Source organism: Melospiza georgiana, chromosome 31, assembly GCF_028018845.1.
Source record: "Melospiza georgiana isolate bMelGeo1 chromosome 31, bMelGeo1.pri, whole genome shotgun sequence".
Lineage (NCBI taxonomy): Eukaryota > Metazoa > Chordata > Aves > Passeriformes > Passerellidae > Melospiza > Melospiza georgiana.
The window spans coordinates 2,640,972-2,659,277 of NC_080460.1; the positions used below are offsets into that span (position 1 = coordinate 2,640,972).

At 47.1% G+C, this 18,306-nt stretch overlaps 1 protein-coding gene across 1 annotated transcript in view; it reads right to left on the bottom strand.

The window, feature by feature from the left end:
• Positions 1 to 523, bottom strand: part of ZMAT4 (zinc finger matrin-type 4) — a 50,606-nt gene extending 50,083 nt beyond the window's left edge. Inside the window, exon 1 of the mRNA XM_058042354.1 lies at positions 433 to 523. The gene's annotated coding sequence lies outside the window, so the exon portion shown is untranslated. The remainder of the gene's footprint in view (positions 1 to 432) is intronic.
• Between the last annotated feature and the right edge of the window lie 17,783 nt (positions 524 to 18,306).

Below are 18,306 nucleotides of genomic sequence, written 5' to 3' on the forward strand. Positions count from 1 at the left end.
ACCCGCAGCAGCAGCACAGGGGCTGCTTCCCCAGGGTCCTGCACCCACAGGCCTGCCTGCTCCGCCCGCCGCCTCACAGGTGGATGCAGCATTCCCTAAAAACTCCGCCGGGAAAGCAGCCCGGGGATCGGCGGGGCTGGAGCGCTGGCAGGGCGAGCGCCGGTCACCGCCGGGCTGCGGGGTGGCACAGGGGGCACAGCATCCCGGGGGCGAGCCCGCATCCCGGCTCCATCCGCAGCAGCGCTGGCATCGCCCGAACCGCGCCGGCGGTCGGTCAGTCAGTCCCAGCCCGCACCGGCACCGGACCGCCTCCCACCGTCCGCACCGACACCGCTGCGAGCAGCCTCCGCTCCCTCTGCAAACTTTCCTGCAACTCCCATCAACAGATCCCCGCAGCCACCCCCGCGGAGCCGGCGGGTCGCTGCCCGCTACCTTCGGGTCCGGCCGCTTCCTGCGGGGCCGATGTCCAGCGCCTCCAGGGCCGGTGCCTCGGGCGCGGCGGGGCCGCTCCAGCCGGGCGCCGGCGCCGCTGCCCCGCGCTCCGGGGCCGCCGCAGCTCCCGCAGCTCCCGCCGCTCCGCCGAGCCCAGGCCGAGTGCGGCGGGGGGCGGCGGGCGGGGCCGGGCCGGGGCCGCGGCTCCTCCCCGGCAGCGCCATTGGCTCCGCCGAGCTCCGCAGGGCCGCCCGCCCGCAGCCCCCGGCCCGGCCCCACAGCCCCACAGCCCCGGGTCCCACAGCTCCTGGCCCGGCCCCACAGCCCCACAGCCCCGGGTCCCACAGCCCCCGGCCCGGCCCCACAGCCCCACAGCTCCGGGTCCCACAGCCCCGCAGCCCCCGGCCCGGCCCCACAGACCCGGGCCCCGCGGCTTCCGAGCCACCCGGTCCGGCCGCCCCCGGAGCACGGCGCTGACACGGGCAGGGAGCGAGGAAACGTCTGTGAATGGAAAGAGGGGAGATTTAAATCAGAGGTGTGAAGAGATTCCTCCTCCCTGTGAGGATGGGGATGCCCTGGAGGACCTGTGGCTGCCCCTGGAGGTGCTCAAGGATGGGACTTGGAACAGCCTGGTCCAGTGGAAGGTGTCCGTGCCCATGTCAGGGGTTGGAACTGGATGGTCTCTGCTATGCCTTCCAACCCAAGTCATTCCATGAATCTGTACTTTTCCCCGCTGTGAAAATAGAAGGATGTGGAGAACACACTCCCAGACTCTTCCTTCTGCAGATGACACACTCATTTTAATCCCCTGGATTTATGGATAAGCATGCCTGGCACTGCAGGTGCTCACCACACACAGCACTTGGGGACAGTGGGAGGTGAGCTCCTGCACGGGCAGGAACGGCTTGGAGGAGAGCAAATGCCAAAGGGAACTGGGTTCATCTCCAGTCAAAGGTTGGTTACAGCCCCAGGAGAGGCAGCGAGCACTGAACAAGTGCCCCATGCCAGGGTCAGAACAGAGGAACGAGGCAAGGACCAGAGCAAGGCAATGAACAGGGCAAGGAGAAATTGGAGGGACACAGAGCCCTGCAAACATGATGGGAAGATGATCCCTAGCACAGCATGAGGCACACATGCCAGGGAATCTGTGACGCAAAGTCAGGCTCAAACCAAGCTGTCTCCCCACTCTGAAATCCATTAATGCCTGAGTCTGGAAAGAAGATGGATTTCCCTTATCTTTGTGCATGCTATCCCCAGGCAAAGCCAGTTCAGGATGCAGAGTGACAGTCCTGGAAGCATCATCCCTCTGCCAAAGCACACCTGCAGTGGCAATGCCACCTTGCTGCCCTCCTTTCTGCCTTTCTGCCTGTGCTGGAGAGGAGGATGAGGGCTAGCAGCTATCAGAGAGGCTTTCTGTCGCAGCTCTGCTGGTGCCTCATTGCCAGCAGATGAGTTAAGGAGAGTGGGATGTGATGGAGCAGAGATGTCCTGCCTCAAGCCCTGTCCTGTGCAAACAGCCAGGACAAAGGCAGTTAATCTGGCTCTGCTCCACCTCCCTCAGCCCCCATGATATCCCTCATCAGGGATGAGGTGGTTGTGTCTCCACAGGGATGGGGAGATGGCTTAAAGTCTTTGCAGCTCCAGGCAGTCGGTGGTTGCACCCCAGAGGAACTGTGGCATCCTTGTCTTGCATGTCAAGATATAGAAAAGCTCCTTTGAGCCTTCAGTTCCAAAGCCAGGTGGAACTAAGCTTGCATCATTCCCCTCCTGAACATTTGGCTCATCAGGGTGGTTAAATTCCCCCTTTTTCTCATCAAACTGCTCTGCTGTCCAGGTGTCAGCTTTGTCAGGGTCTGACAGAAATGCTGCACCTTCAGCAATCCCCGTTTGTGGGAAGCAGATGTGGCACACATCAGAGATGGACCTGGGGCCTGAGAGCTCTCTGCAGACACCCACAGCCCAGCCAGGGGTGTTGTCAGGACCTCCAAGAGCTGAGTCTGTGTAATTTAATTTGTTTATAATAAATATTCTTTGCAGGCAGTCTCAAGGATTTTGCCTGTGCAATGCAGCAAGCTGAGCCATCCCCACACTCCTTTTGCTACCAGATACCTGGGGCCTCACCTCAGTGCTGAAATAAACTTTAAATCACCCTCTATCAACACAAACATTAGAAAGAAAAGACTTCACCAGCAGATTTTCCATTTCCAGCTTAATCTGCTTGACAGCAGTTTTACAAACTATCTGAGCTTCATGATCCTGCTTGCCTCTTTAGCTGTAAAAAATATCAGTGTTAAGGAGCATTTAAGCCATGCAACTAAGCCTTCAAAATTGACACAAACTCTTTAGAGGTGCCACCTGGAGTCTCAGATACTTCAGTGCTAAGAAGGGCAGATCAGACAATATTTGCAATGATGCAGCTACCATTCAGGGAAGAGCTGGTTCTTAAATCCTTTCCTCACATTTTTTGGGGGGATTGTGTAATACCCAGGAGCATTCCATGTGCACTGGCAATAAATGGCAGCATAGGCACAAGAAGTGTTGGAAATAATGTTGAAAACTCAGCTTTTGCTGTATCCCAGAACCCTGCAGGGCTCAGGAATATATTTCCTGGCCCTGAGCTGGGCTAACTTTGGAACAACCCAAAACACATCAAAACAAGGAGCTGTAAAGCAGCAGCTGTGATTGATTAATCACAGTAGTGAAGCTGAAGGGTTTGATCATTTTCATAAGCTCTTTAACATCTTATTCTCCAAAGAAGGAGGGGTTGCCACAGACGTGGAACAAAGCAGATCACAAAGTGGAGCTGATTCCTTCTTGGAAAGGCTCTGGAGCTGCTGTGTGCCCAGCTCCTGTGTACACCCACAGCTCAGAGCCTGCACATCAGAGGACACTGCAAAACCTGCCAAAGGACCAGAGGACAGTGCAAAACCTGACCAAGGACCAAAGGACAGTGCAAAAGCTGCCAAAGGACCAAAGGACACTGCCAAACCTGCCAAAGGACCAGAGGACAGTGCAAAACTTGCCCAAGGACCAAAGGACACTGCTAAACCTGCCCAAAGGACACTGCCAAACCTGCCAAAGGACCAGAGGACAGTGCAAAACCTGCCCAAGGACCAAAGGACACTGCAAAACCTGACCAAAGGACACTGCCAAACCTGCCAAAGGACCAGAGGACACTGCAAAACCTGCCAAAGGACCAAAGGACACTGCCAAACCTGCCCAAAGGACACTGCCAAACCTGCCCAAGGACCAAAGGATGCTGCAAAACCTGACCAAAGGACCAAAGGGCAGTGCCAAACCTGCCCAAAGGACCAAAGGACAGTGCAAAAGCTGCCAAAGGACCAAAGGACGCTGCAAAACCTGACCAAAGGACCAAAGGGCAGTGCCAAACCTGCCCAAAGGACACTGCAAAACCTGCGAAAGGACACTGGCAAACCTGCCCAAGCACATCAGCACCAGCAGGGGAGCAGATCACCTTGTTAGACAGAGGGGGATGCTGCAAGGAGCTGCATCTTGCACTGTAAAAATCCTCATTTCTATCTCATCTACATGTCAGTCAAACAAGTGACATGTGCTGTGCCACATACTCCAGGGGACACCGTTCCAGGCCTTCCCCTGGAAAAATCCAATGTCAGCCTGTCAGGAGCCAGGACATCCCTCTGGCTGTCCTGAGCAGCCCAGACCCTGCCAGGGGGCTCAGAGCCCAAAATGCCCCTGTGGTTTTGATTATGACCCATGGAGCAAGTTGCCAACCTTAGATGAAGATCTGCAAGCCATGACAAATTCAGTAGAATGATAGTGAATTTATCACAAGGTGAAAAATAGATTTTGGGGTTTTTAGAATGGGGATTTAGAGGGGCAAAATGGAGAGATCTGGGCATGTCCAGCCTTTCTCCTTCTTCTTCTTGGCCTCCATCTTCTGCTGTGATGGTGGCACTTTTGGATTGGTTTAGAGTAGAAGCTCACTGTCTAACACAGGTGATAGGTATTGGGAAGTAACTGTAAATATTGTACACGTAGTTTTTAGTATAAAGACATAACACCGCCCTGGGGGCAGGCAGAGTGCCTGGAACTGTCCTGCTGGACGGACCTCGGCAGGGCAGGAGAAAATTTTTATAAATAAGACACAATAAACAACCTTGAGACCGAGAAATGAAGAGCTCTGACTCCTTCTTCAAGCACTGGACTGAGAAAAGAGACTTTGGAACCCTTCTTGGGGTCACTCTGACAAGCTAGAGATCCTGACATCAGCCTGTGGATTCAGAGTGAATTCTGAGGAGAGGAGAAATGATGCTTCACTGTGCAAAGCAGCAACATCTGCTGTTCCTGATGGCATTTTCCATTTCCCTTCCCCCTTTGTGACAGCCACCTCTCACATTCTCTCCTGCTTCACCGAGGCCCTTTGGACTTCTCCTTTCCTTAAATCAGAGCAGACAGCAGCAGGTTCTTAGCAAAACAAAGTTTTTGAAGCCTGTGCCTCTTCACTGAGGTTTGTGGGTCCTCCTGCCAGCTCCTGCTGCTTGAAACAACCTGAAGGAGTGGCTGACCCTGGCTCCATCACACTGCTAAATATGCCCGCAGGATGTCTCCAGATAAGTTACTTTGATTTCTCCAGCTCATCCCCAACTGCGGTTTTTAATCCTGGGGATAACAAAAGGCTGATCCTCAGCTGCCTCCCAGGATCCCAGGCTCTGGCAAAGCATCGTTAGCTCTCTGCTAGAATTGCAGCACCCAGGGAGTTTGAACAAAGAGCCCCAGGCAGTCCCAGCCTGAAACACTGGGAACAATGCCATCATTCCCAGAGAGGGGAAGATGTTTGGAAATGCAATTTCCGAGGTCACCTTTTATGATCCAGGCACACCACAGAGCCTGAGAGCTCCTCTGACAGCCAAAGCCAGCGCTGGGACTTCCCACAATGCTGGAACAGCGGGTTTCCAGCTGGTAACAGCCCCATTTCCAACAGGTCCTCTCTTCCTCCCCAAATCCCACAGCAGCAGCTGCCCACCAGGCTTCTCTCAGAGGGATTTCACTCTCATTCCTGAGGAGAACAAGGCTTGGCTCACCAATCTCAGAGGCTAAAATAATTGTATGCTTTCTTTGAGAAACGGTTCCAGCACAGCCTGGGAGATGCAGCGAGGCCAGACAGAAACATATTTCCCTTGTGGTTGTGCTGCTGCCCGGCTGCCAGCACACAGACAGGCTGTTTGTGCCTCACTGGGCACAGCCCAGTCAAGTGGTTAACTTGACAACGGGAGCGTTTCTCTGAACGCTGGGGCCACCTCAGCTGACCCCCAGCCCAGCTCCACAGCTCCCCCAGCACCTCAGCATCTCCACTTCCAGGCAGTTTGTGCTTCTGCACCAGCTCCACGGGCTCCTTGCTGCCCAGCATCCTGCAGATCTCCGGTGTCCAGCATCCAGCAGTTCTCCACTGCAGCCACATTTCTCTTCCCAGAGAAAAGCAAGGCACAATTAATTCTTCCCGAGAATATTCCTGGGTTTCATATCCTCTGAACCTCAGAGAAAGGAAAAACAATTCTTATTGTTTTTCTACTACAAAAGTAGAATGCAATATGGGAATTGTTTCCCCAAAGTGATGTGTTTTGGTTCCTTGGCCTGTCAGGGCCAGGTGTGTAGCCCCACATTTCTCTTCCCAGAGAAAAGCAAGGCACAATTCTTGCCAAGAATATTCTTAATCTCATTTGCTGTGCCTGTTCTGTGCAAAAGTAGAATGTAATATGGAGATTGTTTATCCAGAGTGATGGTGTTTTGTTTCCTTGGTGTGTGTCGGGACTGTTGGGGACAGTCACGAGATTCTGTGCAGTTGAGTGCTTGGCAGATTCAGTTTAGATATAGTGTAATATAATATAGAATAATATAGTATAATAAAGTAATTAATTAGCCTTCTGATAAGATGGAGTCCTCCTCATCATTCTTTCCCCTTGTTGAGGGGCAAAAACATCATCAGTACTGCACTGCAGCCTCTTTGGCTGCATCAGAAAGCCCCAAGATCCTCCCACCCCTCACCAAGGAGAAACCCAGGCACAGGGAGATGATTGAACCCCTCAAGCAGAAATATTGACTCCTGCACAGGAAAACCATGGACTTCAGCCCAAGCTGGGCTGTGTCCTGGAAGCCTCCTGTAAATAACAGCTTCCCTTGCCTGTGACTCACTGAGCATCACCAGTGCCCCAGTTTCTCAGAGACCTGGGGAGCAACCTCTGCCCGTGCTGCCAGCATCAGAGAGCAGTGCCACACCGAATTAACAGCTACAGCTGCTGCTGCTGGAGCCCCCAGGTGGGAAGAGAGCTGAGTAAAGGGCTCTTACCAGCCAAAGCAGCTCAAAAGCTCCCTGGTGGCTGAGCAGGTGCAATCTGCCAGCCCTGAGCACAGTGCAGACACCAAGGTGTGCTCCCAGTTTGTTCTATTGCCCTGAGCACAGTGCAGACACCAAGGTGTGCTCCCAGTCTGTTCTACCTGCCCTGAGCACAGTGCAGACACCAAGGTGTGCTCCCAGTCTGTTCTACCTGCCCTGAGCACAGTGCAGTCACCAAGGTGTGCTCCCACTGCCCTGAGCACAGTGCAGTCACCAAGGTGTGCTCCCAGTTTGTTCTACCTGCCCTGAGCAGCAGCACAGACACCAAGGTGTGCTCCCAGTTTGTTCTACCTGCCCTGAGCAGCAGCACAGACACCAAGGTGTGCTCCCAGTTTGTTTACCTGCCCTGAGCAGCACTGCAGACACCAAGGTGTGCTCCCAGTTTATTTACCTGCCCTGAGCAGCAGCACAGACACCAAGGTGTGCTCCCACTGCCCTGAGCACAGTGCAGACACCAAGGTGTGCTCCCAGTTTGCTCTACCTGCCCTCTGCTGCTGCCAGCACAGGGAATGGCAGGGCAATCAGCCTGGTGGCTGTCGCTGCAGGTTTCTGTGTGCCAGGACAGCCCACAGCAGTGGGAGATGCAGACCAGCTCTCCCCTGTGCTGGTGACAGCCTGCAGGGGATATCAAAAGGGATTCCCCCCATCTCAGGCAGTTTGCACAAGATCAGAAAGAGAAGTTCCCTCCCTCACCCTCTTCATGTGGGCCCCACAACACACATGGCACCAGAAGCAATTTCCATACCCCAGCCTCATGTGCAGGGCTTTCTGCCTTGCTATAAATAGTTTCTAGCACTGCTGAGCAAGGATTAATGACTTTTCTAATTATACCACCATTAGCTGGTGACAGAGGAGTGATACTGTGCAGATGTCTGAGCCCACTCAGCCAGCACTGGCTGGATTGCTCTGTGCAGAGCATCCCTGTGTGTGGCACCTCATCATTTCAGAGAGCAACAAGTCACAAGTGCAGGAAAGCAAGAATAAAATAAAAGGGACTTTCTCAGTATTAAATAAGAGATGTCTGGAAAGCATAAGTGCTCCAAAGGAATCCCATCAGCCTTGGGTGTCATCTCACAGAGCTGCAATTTCCATGTAAACGTTACCTGTGGTTTGTAGCCTCTCACAGCACCACTCTGGAGTCTACTGACCTGCTCCATACTGGCTTCCTGACTGACCCTTGGTTTTAAATTGTGTTGCCTTATTTGCCAGGCAACTGCTTGCTTTGTCCTACTGAAAATGGGCGTTTTTCACACGGCCTGCCCTGCCAGGATGCCTGAACCATCACTCAGCCACTTGTGGCAGCCCTGGCAGAGCCAAGCTGGAAACCAGCTTTGCCCAAACAGCTCTTTTCCATACAACCTGCTAATAATGCACTCAAGAAGTTCTTTGGAAAGGCTGTCACTTCAGAAAATGCTGATTTTCTGACAGGAAAGCACCTCTTGCAACACCTGAGGGAGGTTTCAGCCCACCTTCTGTGGTTTCAGCTTTACCATTTATAACAGCATGAACAAGGTGCAGATTTGGAGGGGAGCACAGTATTTCAGTGCCAAAATAACTCTGTTTTTCTCAACAGTGGATATGGCAATAAACATTTTCTCCTGAGGCTATGGCAGGTGCATCGTTTGCCTGGGAAAATTACTGGGAAACTTAACAGCCAAGGAGCACTTAGCTGAGCAATGCAGCACTGCAGCTTCCATCTGCAGGACCCCAGCCATGAGGCAGCTCCTCTCTGTAGCCAGGCTCCAAAATCTGGATTTTCCATCCTTTCTACACTGGCTGAGCCCCTCTCAGCAGAACCTACTGGGCTTCTGATGGAGATGTTCTTTGCAAGAAGGGGAGGGGTCGAGCAGGTTCTTTTTGCTCAGTCATTTGGAAATGATCAGAGTCACTCCTTGCAGCAGACATCTGCCTGTGTGGGGTGTTGTTGTCATATTATCTATGACAATCACAATTCTATTAGTTCCACAATGCAATCCCTGTGTTCTGCAGAGCAGGTGAAAGGAGATGTCCTGGGTTTCTGCCATGGGCACAGGAAGCAGCCCCTGGGCTGTGTGTGCCCAGTGCCACATTCATATTTCCTGTAAAAATCCCTTTGCCAAGGGTTCTTCTCCTGGGAAGCTGAGAAGCCTCAGAGAAAAAGGAAAACAATAATTATCTGATTTGCTTCTCCTGTGTTTTGCTGCTTTGGAATGTGTTTGGAGATTGTTTATCTAACTGGTGATTGTGTCATTGGTTTCATGTGAATTATTTTGACTCTTTGGCCAATCAGGGCCAAGCTGTGTTGGGACTATGGAGAAAGTCACGAGTTTTCATTATTCTCTTTGTAGCCTTCTGTCTGTATCCTATATTCTTTAGTATAGTTTAGTATAGCATTTATAAATGCTTATAAAACAATATTACTTATAAAACAATATTATCTCCTTTGCTTCTCCTGTGTTTTGCTGCTTTGTAATGTGGTTAGAGATTATTTATCCAACAGGTGGTTATTTCATTAGTTCCATGTAAATTGTTTTGATTTATTAGCCAATCAGGGCCAAGCTGGTGTTGGGGCTCTGCAGAGAGTCACGAGTTTTCATTATTATCTTTTTAACCTTCTGTAAGTATCCTTTCTGTATTCTTTAGTATAGTATTCTTTAATGTAATATAGTAGCATAAAATAATAAATGGTATAATAATAAAATAATAAATGGTATAATAATAAAATAATAAATAATAAATTCTATAATAATAAAATAATAAATTGTATGATAAAATAATAAATTCTATAATAATAAAATAATAAAATATATATATATATATATATATATATATATATATATATATATATATATATATATATATATATATATATATATATATATATATATAAAATAATGGCCATATGGCAGCTTCTGTCCCCTGGCTCTGGAGCTTCCTCTCTGTTCCAGCGCCAGCCTCATCAGAGTGCTCCAGAAACCACTGCTGCTATTTTTAGAGGGTTAACAAAATACCTCTAGGAAAAAAAATAATCCGCTGGTACGTGACTCCCTTTGAGCCCAACACTCAGCAAAGGGCCACAGCATCAGCTCGGGAGCTGTGGAGATGAAACGAGACCGATGAACTCTGCCTACCCTCACCCACCTGCCCACAGAGAGGGAACACGAGCAAACAGCCAACCTTCTCTCTGGTTGCCAAGGTTTCTCATTTTTATGTATAGTTACATATATTTATAGTGCCCCTTGCTATCAGAAATGAGCAAAGGGAACAGCAGATAAGACAGCCTAGCAGGATTGTTTCTCAACAGAGTGTTTTTCACTTTTCCATGAGGCGTCAGCAGCTCTTTAAAGTCTTTTTTATTACACCCTGCATTAGATGCAAAACCATATTTCAAAGGCACTTTAACTTTGAAAAAGGAAAATGCAGATTCTGTGCTGTGCCACCTGCAGACAGGGAGGCATGACCCACATTAGAGAAACTGGGGAGGGGAGAAAGCAGGGAAGGAGAGAGGGAGGGAGCTCTGTGGAGGAGACCAGGCCACTTAAAACACTTCAAAAATAAAAACTCATGGGGAAATCGCTGCCTTTCTAATTATGGCTTTAAGGGGAGCTCCTCACCTTCTCCCTAATGATGCTGTGGAGGTCTCAGGTACCCCACATTTAAATCCACGTAGCAAAAATTAACCAGCTTAGATTCCCTGTTAAATAAAAATAACAAAGCTTCCATTATGTTTTGTTCTTCCTTAATTAGTTAGACCACAAAATTACAAATCAAAAGTCTTCTCATCTCCCCTCCATCCAGCACAGAGACTGTTATCATTTCCTGAATTTTCTGGGGATTGACTTTCGCTTTTTTTAAAGCATGAGAAGCTTTTAACAGCCAGAAGCAATTAGTGAAAGGAATAAAGCAGCAGCTCGGATGTCCAGATTAGTTATGGCACAGAGAGGCACCGACCTCATTAGGCCAGACTGGGAGCCCTGACAGCTGTGCTCAATCCCAAAAACCAGGACAGGTGCAGAATTCAGCAGCTCTTTATCACTGGCACAAATTGTGTTACTGGTTATTACCTGGGCAGGGGAGAAGCAAAGCTCTGCTGCTGCTCTTTGGGCTTATTCTTTAAAAAATACAGCATTTAGGGCGAATGGATCTTGCCAAGATTCATTCCAGAGAGGCATTGAAACAGAGCAGAAACAATGAAAAATAATGAAATATATTATACAGATACTGTATATGTATTATGTGAAAAATGCCAACAACTTGTTTTTAGAAATTTATAAGTTTATTAGTAATAAGATGATTATAAAAATAGTAATATAATTAGAGTAATAATAATTTGGACAATTAGGATTCAGGGCAATATGAGACAATAAAAACAAAGAGTTACAGACGTCCGGGTACGTTTTTCTGGGCAAAAAAAGCCCGAAAAAGGACCCACGTTAACAGAGGATTAACCCTTAAAAGCAACAGCCTGTTGCATATTCATACACCTCATACAGGATGCATAAATTCCATTCAAACACAGGATTCTGTCTGGTCAGTGTCAGCTTCTTCCTCTGAATCTTGCCAGCATCTTCAGGGCTGAGGAGGCAGGAAGAAGTTAATTTCTTCTAATAAGGGAGAAATAAATTCTTTTTCTCTGAAAGATTCAGGTGTCCTGTGGCTGCTATCTCAGTGTGAGTCCTTTCTTTAAAAAAAAAAAAAGAAATATATATATTATATATTTCTTTCTTATTCAATATATATATATTATTATAATATATATATAGCATAGTAAGATACTATTCTATATTAACTATTCTATTTTTATATTATTCTGTACTATTATTCTATTCTATTCTATTCTATTCTATTCTATTCTATTCTATTCTATATTCTGTACTATTATACTATTCTATTCTATTCAATTCTGTTCTATTCTATTCTGTTCTATTCTATAGTCTATACTATTCTATTATTCTATTCTATTCTATTCTATTCTATTCTATTCTATTCTATTCTATTCTATTCTATTCTATTCCATTCCATTCCATTCCATTCTATTCTATATTCTATACTATTCTATTCTATTATTCTATTATTCTATTATTCTATTATATTCTATATTCTATATTCTATACTATTCTATTCTGCTCTATTCTATTCCTGTAAGATACTATTTCTATTTTAACATTATTTTATAACCTAAAACTACTTTTAACACACCACTTAAGAAAATTAACATAGCACAACTTTCTAACATAATACATATATTTGGGAAAAATCACAAAACACGCATTTTTCGCAATACAGATAATATCTAAATGAATGAAAAATAATAAAAACAATGAAGTTGGACGGGGATCTGAGTTGGGCTCGGGATCCCGGAGCGCTCCCAGCTCCGTTTGTTTCCCGGGACAAACGCGCCACCGCGCGGCTTTGGGGACAAACCCGGGACGGCGCAGCCCTGCGGGGCGCACGGAGCCCGGCCCGGCTGCAGGAGGCACCACAGCCCCAGGAAGGTGAGACCTGCAGGGCCCCGCTCCTCCCGGGAGCCGCCGCCTCCGGAATGGGGAATGGGGAATGGGGAGGATTTTCCCTGTTCTCGGCGCTGGTGAGAGCCTGGAAAGCTGTGGCCAGTTCTGGTTGTTCCGTTTGGGAAGGATGCTGAGATGCTCGAGCGAGTCCAGAGGAGGGCAACGAGGCTGGGAACACAAACCCTGTGTTGCCACGTTTCACAGAGAAAAGCAAGGCACAATTCTCCCCAAGGATTTCTGAGATTCACGTTCTCTGAACCTCAGAGGAAGGGAGAACACAATTCTTATCACTTGCTGTGCCAAAGTAGAATGCAATGCGGAGATTGTTTATCCAAAGTGAGGATGTTTTGTTTCTTTGACCAGTCAGGGCCAGGTGTGTGTGTGTGGGGGACTGTAATGAGATTTTGTGCAGTTGAGTGCTTGGCAGATTCAGTTTAGATGAAATGTATATAGTATAGCATAATAAAGTAATTAATTAGCCTTCTGATAAGATGGAGTCAGATGCATCATTCTCTCCCCTTTGATTTACAATAGCTCCGTGAGGAACGTTTGAAGGAGCTGGGGCTGTTTATCCTGGAGAAGAGGAGGCTCAGAGGTGCCCTTATTGCTCTCTGCAGCTTCCTGAAGGGAAGTTGGAGACAGGTGGGGTCGGTCTCTGACAGAACCAGAGGACGCAGCCTCAAGCTATGGCAGGGAAGGTGTCACAGAATCCCAGAATCACAGAACCACAGAATCCCAGAATCGCAGAATCACAGAATGATGAGGTTGGAAGAGACCTCTGAGATCATCGAGTCCAACCTGTGCCCTGACACCTCACCCAGACCATAGCACCCAGTGCCATGTCCAGGCTTTGTTTAAACACATCCAGAGATGGTGATTCCACCACCTCCCCGGGAAGAGCATTCCAGTGCTTTGTTATTCTTTTGGTGAAAAATTTCTTCCTAATATCCAACCTATTGGTCTCTCCCACTGGGCAGCGCTGGCAGAACCAGAGGACACAGCCTCCACTTACCTCAAGGAAGGTATCAGTTGGATATTAGGAAAAAGTTAGGATGGGATATTAGGAAAAATTAGGATTGCTCCCAGTGTGCAGCTCCAGCAGCATTCACAGCTGGTTCTCCCCAGCACAGGTACTGCAGGAGGAGCTCCTCTTATTCATAAAGTAAAGTGATCTGCAGGGAATTAACTTTGGACCCCATCCCAAAGCTGAAAGAAAGAGCAGATCAAATTCTGTGCCACTCTGCAAAACACAGCAGCGCTTTTTCTGAGAGTGAACTGGAGAAATTTCAGTATCTGCAGGCAAACAATGAACCTCTTTCACATTCTACAGGATTATGTCTGTCTTCCTATTAATTCAGCCATCTAATTGCAGACAATCTGGTTTCTGTGCTGTAATCTGATATTTGCACAAAAGTGATACAAGTATCTTGCCATTGAATCCTTTTTACTGGGAGGAAACAGTTCAGGTATTGAGAGATGCTTATCAAAGAGCAGGAGCTCTGTGTTCCCGGCTGGAGCTGAGGTTTCCAGCTTCAAGGAGAAGGAGTTTGTTGGGGGAAAATGTGTGTGCCCACCTGGATGAGATGAGGGTGCCCTTCTCCTTCCCAGAAATATCAGCCCGTACCACACAGATGAAGCAGGAGCAAAGCGACCAGTACAAGGATGTTGCCCTGATTTTTTTAAGATTTTCTAACCCTTCTGATGTTCACATTCTCGTAGCAAACTTTCTCACTCACTTTCTGTAAATAACTCATTGTTTTGCATTCTTTTATAGATGAAATTTGATAGACTGTTGGTTTGTCCAGTGTCATTGAAGAGGTGGCACTTTCACTGTCTCTTTTAGAAAACCATAAATGTTAGAGACAGAAAATAAACTTCCCTTTTCTTCACCTTGAGAGCAGCAGTGTGTGCACTTGTGTTGTTTTGTGTCCTGTAGTGACACAAGGAGCCCCAGGGAAGACAGGATGACTGAAGACAACAGAGAAGGTGAACTCACAGAAAACAAGGAGCTTTCAAGGATCAGATGTGGCCTGTGAAATATTGCACAGGGATTTTGGAAGTGACTTGGGCTCTCAGTTAGAGCAATCTGTTTGCTCCTGCCTGGAGAACTGCATCACTTCCATCTCCAAGTGAACAGAAGGGCCACGGAAGAAAAATAGGGTGAGGAAATAAAACTCTGTTTCAGTTCTTCCACGTGGAAGATTTTCTAAGGCAGAAAGCCCCGGCTGCAGAAGAAAGGGGAAGTGTTTGGGACACAAAGGTCAGCAGAAACAATGCAAAACGTCAGAGCCACAAACGCAGCAAGAGAGCCCCTGGCCCCTCTGTGCTGGGACTCTCTCAGCCTCTCTGCCAAGAGACAAACAATGGCCTGTACCTCGCCAGAACAGCACAAATTCCAGACTGCCATCTGGGAATTCCAGAATGCCATTCCCCGTGCTGCCAACCGCAGAGCACGGAGCCAGGATGGTCCTCTGGGAGCTCAGGATCCCTGCAGGGGAAGGAGCACAGGATCCATGCAGGAGAATGAGCACAGGATCCATGCAGAACAAGCACAGATCCATGCAGAACAAGCACAGGATCCATGCAGGAGAATGAGCACAGGATCCATGCAGAACAAGCACAGGATCCATGCGGGAGAAGGAGCACAGGATGATCTGCTGGGAGCTCAGGATCCATGCAGGAGAATGAACACAGGATCCATGCAGGAGAAGGAGCCCAAGCTGATCCTCTGGGAGCTCAGGATCCATGCAGGAGAAGGAGCACAGGATCCATGCAGGAAAACAAGCACAGATCCATGCAGGAGAACAAGCTCAGGATCCATGCAGGAGAATGAACACAGGATCCATGCAGGAAAACAAGGACAGGATCCATGCAGGAAAACAAGCACAGATCCATGCGGGAGAAGAAGCACAGGATCCATGCAGGAAAACAAGCACAGGATCCATGCAGGAGAATGAACACAGGATCCATGCAGGAGAACAAGCACAGATCCATGCAGAACAAGCACAGGATCCATGCAGGAAAACAAGCACAGGATCCATGCAGGAGAATGAACACAGGATCCATGCAGGAGAATGAGCACAGGATGATCTGCTGGGAGCACAGAATCCATGCAGGACAAGATGTTGTAACCCAGGAAATTCCTCTGGCTGCCCCGGAGGACTCAAGCCCCTGCCCAAGGGTCTCAGAGCCTAAGACCCCCGTGCCTTTGATTTACCCATTAGAAAGAACAATTACCAGCCGTTATATGGAGAATTACAAGCCACAAAAGCTTGAGTGAATTTATCACAGGGTAAAAATTAGATTTTTTTGGGGGTTTTTAGAATGGGGGTTCAGGGGGCAAGATGGAGGAATCTGGGTGTGTCCAGCCTTTCTCCTTCTTCTTCTTGGCCTCCATCTTCTGTGATGTTGGCACTTTTGGATTGGTTTAGAGTAGAAGCTCACTGTCTAACACGGGTGATAGGTGTTGGGAAGTTATTGTAAATATTGTACACGTAGTTTTTAGTACAAAAAGATAACACCACCCCAAGGACAGGCAGTGTGCCTGAACTGTCTTGCTAAGCTGACCTTGGCTGGTCAGGAGAAAGAACTTTATAGATAAGAAACAACAAACAACCTTGAGAATGAGAAATGAAGAGCTCTGACTCCTCCTCTGACTGCTGGGCTGGGAAAAGAGACTTTAACACATCCTGGGGTCACTGTGAGCAGCAGAGATGCTGAGAAGAAGGAGCCCAGGATCCATGCAGGAGAAGGAGAATGAGCCCAACTGTTTCACAGCAAGCAAAAGGGATCCAGGGAAATGTTTTTCTCCGAGTAAATGACTGCGAGGAGCTGCTGTAAACACTGCACTCAGAGTCCAAGAAACACAGAGCTGGATTTTACCTGTCACAACACATTGCCTGCCCCATCCTGCCTGTGTGCCAGGAGCTGGCACCGGGCTGCTGCTGTTTGGGCAACTCCACCATAATAATGCTCCAAAAGAGGAGAGAGAGCACAGCCCTCTGCTATTTGGAAAAAAAAAATAGAAAAAAATCCATGCAGACAAATCACAGAGCTTTTCTTAATGCTGCCATGATACACAAATAAGAGGCTTAAATATAATTATAGGTTGTTTAATCAGTGAGAATAAAGAAATATGTAGTAATTGATGCCATATTTTATAAATATCCTAACTGTTTAAGAAACGGGAAATGTTTTCAAAAGAAATACTTTAGCATAATGATTATAAAGCCCTTTAATGTGAGAGAGCTGCTTTCTGAAGCCAGTTTTAGATTCAGGCTCATGAACATAAATAGAGTTAATTGCCCTTCTGTGTGAGCTGGATGTTCGCACATTCCAGCAGAGCCTGCATTTTTCCAAAGTGCCAATTCCAACACATTCCACCCTGTGTGATTTTTTGCCTTTCTGTACAGCACAGAGAGCAGGCACATCTGGGCAAGGGCAGAGTGAGCCTTGGAGACGGATTGAGACATCAGCTGCTGGGTTAGCTGGGTTTCCAAGTGAAAATGTGGGGTTTTTTCTGATTTCACCCCAGAAAGGAGAGCACAGTGATGTGCAAATGGTGACGGGGAGAAGGGATGCTGGGGGCTCCTTCCCTCTTCCTTCTACAAAGCTGCAGTTGCAGAATGTGGCAGTGCAAAGGGAAAAGGGGGAATCCTTCCTCAGAGGCAGCTTCTCAAGGGAACCCAGAGGGGCAGGATGGACTCACAGCCATGGAAATCTGTCAGAAAACTTCCCTGCCCTTCCCTGGAGAGGGCAGCAGGACAGGTGGCATGCATTCAGCCATCCCTCAGCCTCCCCAGCTGCTCACTGAGCTCTCAGTCCCCCTGTGATCCCAGCGCACACTCTCAAGCACAAAACTCCATATCGAGTTATACATGAGAAATGCAAATGAAAATACAAGACAACTCTACCCAAAAGTCTTACAGAAACAAAACATCCACGTCCCCAAGAATAAACACCACCTTGGGTTTGGTGCTGTGGCAGGAAAACAGGGAGCACTGTGTATGAAATGCCAAAAATAACAACCCCATGCCCGTCTGGGCGTTTGGCATTCCCAGCTGGCAGATGCCAGTGCCAGTGACCCGTGTCAGGGGCTGCCTCAGGGCACCTCCTTCCCTGGGGTTTTGGGTTTCTGCCTCTAATGAGCTGGTGATGAGTGACCCTTCTCCACTCCCGGGAGTCAGGAAGAGCCGTTTTAAATCCAATTTCCTCCTGAGGAGTTTCTGAGCTGGGGGGAAGCACTCTGGTGAGACAGTACAGTCCCAGCTCCCTGCTGCTGCCTTGCTGCCTGTTCCAAGCGTCTGTCACCACATCAGATGGCAAAGCATGAGTGGCACCTCTGCTGCCACTCCAAATTCCAGCCCGTGGTGCTTGTGAGGGGATGAGGGGAGAGATAAATCTGACTCCATGTTCTCAGATGGATTATATTATATTATATTATATTATATTATATTATATTATATTATGTTATGTTATGTTATGTTATGTTATGTTATGTTATGTTATGTTATGTTATGTTATGTTATGTTATGTTATATTATATTATATTATATTATATTATATTATATTACATTATATTATATTGTAGATACTAAATACATATATTATATTATGTAAATATATCATATATCAATATTATAATATAAATATAAATAAATATTTTATGATATTGTATTATATAGAAGATACTGAATATATATATGATATATATAATATATATCAGCTATATTATATATAGCATTCATGATATATATGATAGAGCATATAATATATATAATATATCACATTTATGATATATATCAGAGATATATGATACATATTTATAATTATTATAATATATAATTATATAATTATATAATATATATTATTATATATTGTATATTATATATTATATATTACATGTTATATATTATATATTATATATTATATATTATATATTATATATTATATATTATATATTATATATTATATATTATATATTATATATTATATATTCTATATTATATATTA